General features: G+C 55.2%; 3 non-coding genes across 3 annotated transcripts in view; all 3 read left to right on the top strand.

Moving 5' to 3' along the window:
• The first annotated feature begins 3,444 nt into the window (after positions 1-3,444).
• Positions 3,445-5,350, top strand: LOC124573928. Its single transcript, XR_006972247.1, has one exon. It is a non-coding gene; the product is annotated as a small subunit ribosomal RNA (ribosomal RNA).
• Positions 5,351-5,705: 355 nt separating this feature from the next.
• LOC124573885 lies at positions 5,706-5,860 on the top strand. The gene has a single exon (XR_006972208.1). It is a non-coding gene; the product is annotated as a 5.8S ribosomal RNA (ribosomal RNA).
• Positions 5,861-6,048: 188 nt separating this feature from the next.
• LOC124573866 overlaps positions 6,049-7,500 on the top strand; it is a 4,223-nt gene continuing 2,771 nt past the window's right edge. Inside the window, exon 1 of the ribosomal RNA XR_006972197.1 lies at positions 6,049-7,500. This exon is cut by the window's right edge and continues 2,771 nt beyond it. This is a non-coding gene — a ribosomal RNA (large subunit ribosomal RNA).

Below are 7,500 nucleotides of genomic sequence, written 5' to 3'. Positions count from 1 at the left end.
ACCTTAACCTAACCTATGTCGTACCTTAACCTAACCTATGTCGTACCTTAACCTAACCTATGTCGTACCTTAACCTAACCTATGTCGTACCTTAACCTAACCTATGTCGTACCTTAACCTAACCTATGTCGTACCTTAACCTAACCTATGTCGTACCTTAACCTAACCTATGTCGTACCTTAACCTAACCTATGTCGTACCTTAACCTAACCTATGTCGTACCTTAACCTAACCTATGTCGTACCTTAACCTAACCTATGTCGTACCTTAACCTAACCTATGTCGTACCTTAACCTAACCTATGTCGTACCTTAACCTAACCTATGTCGTACCTTAACCTAACCTATGTCGTACCTTAACCTAACCTATGTCGTACCTTAACCTAACCTATGTCGTACCTTAACCTAACCTATGTCGTACCTTAACCTAACCTATGTCGTACCTTAACCTAACCTATGTCGTACCTTAACCTAACCTATGTCGTACCTTAACCTAACCTATGTCGTACCTTAACCTAACCTATGTCGTACCTTAACCTAACCTATGTCGTACCTTAACCTAACCTGTATTGCGCCTTAACCTAACCTGTATTGCGCCTTAACCTAACCTGTATTGCGCCTTAACGTAACCTGTATTGCGCCTTAACGTAACCTGTATTGCGCCTTAACGTAACCTGTATTGCGCCTTAACGTAACCTGTATTGCGCCTTAACGTAACCTGTATTGCGCCTTAACGTAACCTGTATTGCGCCTTAACGTAACCTGTATTGCGCCTTAACGTAACCTGTATTGCGCCTTAACGTAACCTGTATTGCGCCTTAACGTAACCTGTATTGCGCCTTAACGTAACCTGTATTGCGCCTTAACGTAACCTGTATTGCGCCTTAACGTAACCTGTATTGCGCCTTAACGTAACCTGTATTGCGCCTTAACGTAACCTGTATTGCGCCTTAACGTAACCTGTATTGCGCCTTAACGTAACCTGTATTGCGCCTTAACGTAACCTGTATTGCGCCTTAACGTAACCTGTATTGCGCCTTAACGTAACCTGTATTGCGCCTTAACGTAACCTGCATTGCGCCTTAACGTAACCTGCATTGCGCCTTAACGTAACCTGTATTGCGCCTTAACGTAACCTGTATTGCGCCTTAACGTAACCTGTATTGCGCCTTAACGTAACCTGTATTGCGCCTTAACGTAACCTGTATTGCGCCTTAACGTAACCTGTATTGCGCCTTAACGTAACCTGTATTGCGCCTTAACGTAACCGATATTGCGCCTTAACGTAACCTATATTGCGCCGTAACGTAACCTATATTGCGCCGTAACGTAACCCACATTGCCCCTTAACGTAACCCACATTGCCCCTTAACGTAACCCACATTGCCCCTTAACGTAACCCAACACACGTTGGGCCTTAACCCAACACACGTTGGGCCTTAACCCAACACACGTTGGGCCTTAACCCAACACACGTTGGGCCTTAACCCAACACACGTTGGGCCTTAACCCAACACACGTTGGGCCTTAACCCAACACACGTTGGGCCTTAACCCAACACACGTTGGGCCTTAACCCAACACACGTTGGGCCTTAACCCAACACACGTTGGGCCTTAACCCAACACACGTTGGGCCTTAACCCAACACACGTTGGGCCTTAACCCAACACACGTTGGGCCTTAACCCAACACACGTTGGGCCTTAACCCAACACACGTTGGGCCTTAACCTGCTCTGTAATTGTCATACGACGCGTTAAATTAGTGTAGTGTTGCCTAACTGCAACCCCCGCAATATAGTTTGCTACTCGCACTGCCCGGTCCCCAGTGTATCGCTTCATGTTAAACACCTTGCAGCTATACACTGTAATGTGGATGGCAGCAGGACGTACATGCTCAATGCCCTTTGCAGTTGTTCATTGGCATTTGCAGTTGTTCATTGGCATTCGCATGTGCGAAGCACTTAGCCTACGCTGTGGTACGGCCTGTGTCAACTGTCCGCTGATGTTGTACGTCCAAATCACACACTGTACTGCACATTGGTCCTCATGTACTGAATGATACATCGTGGTACATGTGACCGTACAACGACTGCGCCAACAACGGCGAACCATGCGGTCCAAATGTTGTGCACTCAGCTACGTGTCGTCTCCCTATAAGAGCTGGATTGCAGTGTGGTATGCCCTGGATGGCGATCAGCATGAGCCGTCTGTTGATGTAGTGGCGCGTGTTGTCAGACGTAGTCGTCTCTTCTCACACACCGTGATAGCATGGTGCACTGCGTTCCACATCTGCGACATGCGACAGAGGCCGGTTGACAGTCGTTCGCGCAATGGACATCGCATACGTACGGGGGCCACCTTCCACGTGTTCGCGAAGCGTGCACATGTTGTTGCGTGTATGTGGGCAGACATAGTGTGTCGTGACACCTGACACAGGCATGCAACAATCGTTGAATTTGCAAATGGCGATGGACGCCTACGTTTGCTGGTGACGTTATGCAAATGAACAACTGGTAAACCGTTGTGGTGCGGTTGTTCTCGCTAGAGGTGAATCAGTGATGGCGACGATCGGTTGAGCTACCAACCGGTTGTTCCAGCGATACCCACCATGCCCACGAACGTGAATGGCATCTGGGTGTGAAGCGATACGCGGCGGTGGCTGGGTGGGACCGTCCCCGGCCGGTGAGGGGGGGCCTCCCGGCGTGCTGGCCGCGCGGTGCGTGGGCGCACGCGCTACAGCCGGCTGGTGGGGGCGGCCAGTGGCAGGCGCGCCGGCCGACGGAGGCGGCAGGCGGCGCAGCTGCGCGCCGGCGCACCCTGCACGCGGCGCCGTGCGGCCAAAGTAGGTCCTCGCGGGCCCGGTGCGAAGCGCGGTGGACATCTGCAGTGTGCTGGTCCGATTGAGGACTGTGTGCGCTGAGGATGCGCCGCCGCCCGGCGCTCGGCGCCGCGACGCCGTCTGCTGCTCGGTCGCCTCTGCGATTCTCGCAGGTGGTTTGTATCGCAGCTGTGCGGACGTGTTGGCGCGTGCGCTGTGCTGGGAGAGTTCGCTTCGGCACCCAAGTGGGGCTTTTGTCCTTCTGTGGCGCTGGCGTTGGAGCTGCCGGTCACCGTAGGTGGCGCGTGTTGTCTCCCGCCGGCAATGCCACGACAGCACGCTCCCGGGCCTCTGTCGGCAGCGGCAAGCTCAGTTGGGAGCACGGGTGGTCGCACCTAAAGCGTCTACTCGCCAAACTCCGGGCGATTGCGCCTCTCTCGAACCCGACCAAGTACTTAGGACGGCGCTGCGCGCCGCCGGGACCTGAGAGGGTTTCGAGGTGTATTGTGCAGGGGAGCTCAGCCTCCTCCTGTTTGCAGAATAATTGAGCGGACGCTTGCGTGTTCGCGCGGGCCCCCGGGACACACTCCCGGGCGGCCGGCTGCTCAGCTCTAGTTGACGCAGCTCCCTGGTTGATCCTGCCAGTAGTCATATGCTTGTCTCAAAGATTAAGCCATGCATGTCTCAGTACAAGCCGCATTAAGGTGAAACCGCGAATGGCTCATTAAATCAGTTATGGTTCCTTAGATCGTACCCACGTTACTTGGATAACTGTGGTAATTCTAGAGCTAATACATGCAAACAGAGTCCCGACCAGAGATGGAAGGGACGCTTTTATTAGATCAAAACCAATCGGTCGGCTCGTCCGGTCCGTTTGCCTTGGTGACTCTGAATAACTTTGGGCTGATCGCACGGTCCTCGTACCGGCGACGCATCTTTCAAATGTCTGCCTTATCAACTGTCGATGGTAGGTTCTGCGCCTACCATGGTTGTAACGGGTAACGGGGAATCAGGGTTCGATTCCGGAGAGGGAGCCTGAGAAACGGCTACCACATCCAAGGAAGGCAGCAGGCGCGCAAATTACACTCCCGGCACGGGGAGGTAGTGACGAAAAATAACGATACGGGACTCATCCGAGGCCCCGTAATCGGAATGAGTACACTTTAAATCCTTTAACGAGTATCTATTGGAGGGCAAGTCTGGTGCCAGCAGCCGCGGTAATTCCAGCTCCATTAGCGTATATTAAAGTTGTTGCGGGTTAAAAAGCTCGTAGTTGGATTTGTGTCCCACGCTGTTGGTTCACCGCCCGTCGGTGTTTAACTGGCATGTATCGTGGGACGTCCTGCCGGTGGGGCGAGCCGAAGGCGTGCGACGCGCCTCGTGCGTGCTCGTGCGTCCCGAGGCGGACCCCGTTGCAATCCTACCAGGGTGCTCTTGAGTGAGTGTCTCGGTGGGCCGGCACGTTTACTTTGAACAAATTAGAGTGCTTAAAGCAGGCAAGCCCGCCTGAATACTGTGTGCATGGAATAATGGAATAGGACCCTCGGTTCTATTTTGTTGGTTTTCGGAACCCGAGGTAATGATTAATAGGGACAGGCGGGGGCATTCGTATTGCGACGTTAGAGGTGAAATTCTTGGATCGTCGCAAGACGAACAGAAGCGAAAGCATTTGCCAAGTATGTTTTCATTAATCAAGAACGAAAGTTAGAGGTTCGAAGGCGATCAGATACCGCCCTAGTTCTAACCATAAACGATGCCAGCCAGCGATCCGCCGCAGTTCCTCCGATGACTCGGCGGGCAGCCTCCGGGAAACCAAAGCTTTTGGGTTCCGGGGGAAGTATGGTTGCAAAGCTGAAACTTAAAGGAATGACGGAAGGGCACCACCAGTAGTGGAGCCTGCGGCTTAATTTGACTCAACCACGGGAAACCTCACCAGGGCCCGGACACCGGAAGGATTGACAGATTGATAGCTCTTTCTTGATTCGGTGGGTGGTGGTGCATGGCCGTTCTTAGTTGGTGGAGCGATTTGTCTGTTAATTCCGATAACGAACGAGACTCTAGCCTGCTAACTAGTCGCGTGACATCCTTCGTGCTGTCAGCGATTACTTTTCTTCTTAGAGGGACAGGCGGCTTCTAGCTGCACGAGATTGAGCAATAACAGGTCTGTGATGCCCTTAGATGTTCTGGGCCGCACGCGCGCTACACTGAAGAATCAGCGTGTCTTCCTAGGCCGAAAGGTCGGGGTAACCCGCTGAACCTCCTCGTGCTAGGGATTGGGGCTTGCAATTGTTCCCCATGAACGAGGAATTCCAGTAAGCGCGAGTCATAAGCTCGCGTTGATTACGTCCCTGCCCTTTGTACACACCGCCCGTCGCTACTACCGATTGAATGATTTAGTGAGGTCTTCGGACTGGTACGCCGGCATTGACTCTGTCGTTGCCGATGCTACCGAAAGATGACCAAACTTGATCATTAGAGGAAGTAAAAGTCGTAACAAGGTTTCCGTAGGTGAACCTGCGGAAGGATCATTACCGACTAGACTGCATGTCGTTCGATGTGCGTGTCGTGTCGCGCAACACGCTACCTGTACGGCTCGCAGTAGCCGTGCGCCGCGTGCGGAACCACGCGTGCTTCTCAAAACTAACGCCAATGTTGTGTGGTACGAGCGCTGAAGCGCTGGAGCGGCTGGCCCTGCGGCACCTGGCGCCTGGCGCCGGTTTTGAATGACTACTTTCGCCCGACTGCCTGTCCGCTCCGGTGTGGAGCCGTACGACGCCCATCGGCCGTGAGGCCGTTGGACACAGAACGCTTGAACAGGGGCCGCCACACGCCTACGTCCCGCCTATGCAACTGTCTTGAAAGAGACAGTGGAAACTAAGAAAAGATCACCCAGGACGGTGGATCACTCGGCTCGTGGGTCGATGAAGAACGCAGCAAATTGCGCGTCGACATGTGAACTGCAGGACACATGAACATCGACGTTTCGAACGCACATTGCGGTCCATGGATTCCGTTCCCGGGCCACGTCTGGCTGAGGGTCGGCTACGTATACTGAAGCGCGCGGCGTTTGCCCCGCTTCGCAGACCTGGGAGCGTCGCGGCCGCCTGTGGGGCCGGCCGCGCCTCCTGAAACGTGCGATGCGCGCCCGTCGCCTGGCGGTTCGCATACCGGTACTTACTCGGTAGCGTGCACAGCCGGCTGGCGGTGTGGCGTGCGACACCTCGTACAACGACCTCAGAGCAGGCGAGACTACCCGCTGAATTTAAGCATATTACTAAGCGGAGGAAAAGAAACTAACAAGGATTCCCCCAGTAGCGGCGAGCGAACAGGGAAGAGTCCAGCACCGAACCCCGCAGGCTGCCGCCTGTCGTGGCATGTGGTGTTTGGGAGGGTCCACTACCCCGACGCCTCGCGCCGAGCCCAAGTCCAACTTGAATGAGGCCACGGCCCGTAGAGGGTGCCAGGCCCGTAGCGGCCGGTGCGAGCGTCGGCGGGACCTCTCCTTCGAGTCGGGTTGCTTGAGAGTGCAGCTCCAAGTGGGTGGTAAACTCCATCTGAGACTAAATATGACCACGAGACCGATAGCGAACAAGTACCGTGAGGGAAAGTTGAAAAGAACTTTGAAGAGAGAGTTCAAAAGTACGTGAAACCGTTCTGGGGTAAACGTGAGAAGTCCGAAAGGTCGAACGGGTGAGATTCACGCCCATCCGGCCACAGGCCTCCGCCCTCGGCAGATGGGGCCGGCCGCCCGCGCGGAGCAATCCGCGGCGGGGTCGTGTCCGGTTGCCTTTCCACTCGCCGCGGGGTGGGGCCGTTCCGGTGTGCGGTGGGCCGCACTTCTCCCCTAGTAGGACGTCGCGACCCGCTGGGTGCCGGCCTACGGCCCGGGTGCGCAGCCTGTCCTTCCGCGGGCCTCGGTTCGCGTCTGTTGGGCAGAGCCCCGGTGTCCTGGCTGGCTGCCCGGCGGTATATCTGGAGGAGTCGATTCGCCCCTTTGGGCGCTCGGGCTCCCGGCAAGCGCGCGCGGTTCTTCCCGGATGACGGACCTACCTGGCCCGGCCCCGGACCCGCGCCGCTGTTGGCTCGGGATGCTCTCGGGCGGAATAATCGCTCCCGTCAGCGGCGCTTCAGCTTTGGACAATTTCACGACCCGTCTTGAAACACGGACCAAGGAGTCTAACATGTGCGCGAGTCATTGGGCTGTACGAAACCTAAAGGCGTAATGAAAGTGAAGGTCTCGCCTTGCGCGGGCCGAGGGAGGATGGGGCTTCCCCGCCCTTCACGGGGCGGCGGCCTCCGCACTCCCGGGGCGTCTCGTCCTCATTGCGAGGTGAGGCGCACCTAGAGCGTACACGTTGGGACCCGAAAGATGGTGAACTATGCCTGGCCAGGACGAAGTCAGGGGAAACCCTGATGGAGGTCCGTAGCGATTCTGACGTGCAAATCGATCGTCGGAGCTGGGTATAGGGGCGAAAGACTAATCGAACCATCTAGTAGCTGGTTCCCTCCGAAGTTTCCCTCAGGATAGCTGGTGCTCGTACGAGTCTCATCCGGTAAAGCGAATGATTAGAGGCCTTGGGGCCGAAACGACCTCAACCTATTCTCAAACTTTAAATGGGTGAGATCTCCGGCTTGCTTGATATGCTGAAGCCGCGAGCAAACGACTCGGATCGGAGTGCCA

Source organism: Schistocerca americana, unplaced genomic scaffold (assembly GCF_021461395.2).
Source record: "Schistocerca americana isolate TAMUIC-IGC-003095 unplaced genomic scaffold, iqSchAmer2.1 HiC_scaffold_198, whole genome shotgun sequence".
Lineage (NCBI taxonomy): Eukaryota > Metazoa > Arthropoda > Insecta > Orthoptera > Acrididae > Schistocerca > Schistocerca americana.
The sequence above is the reverse complement of the archived record's forward strand: the minus strand, read 5'-3'. Positions and strand labels throughout refer to the sequence as shown.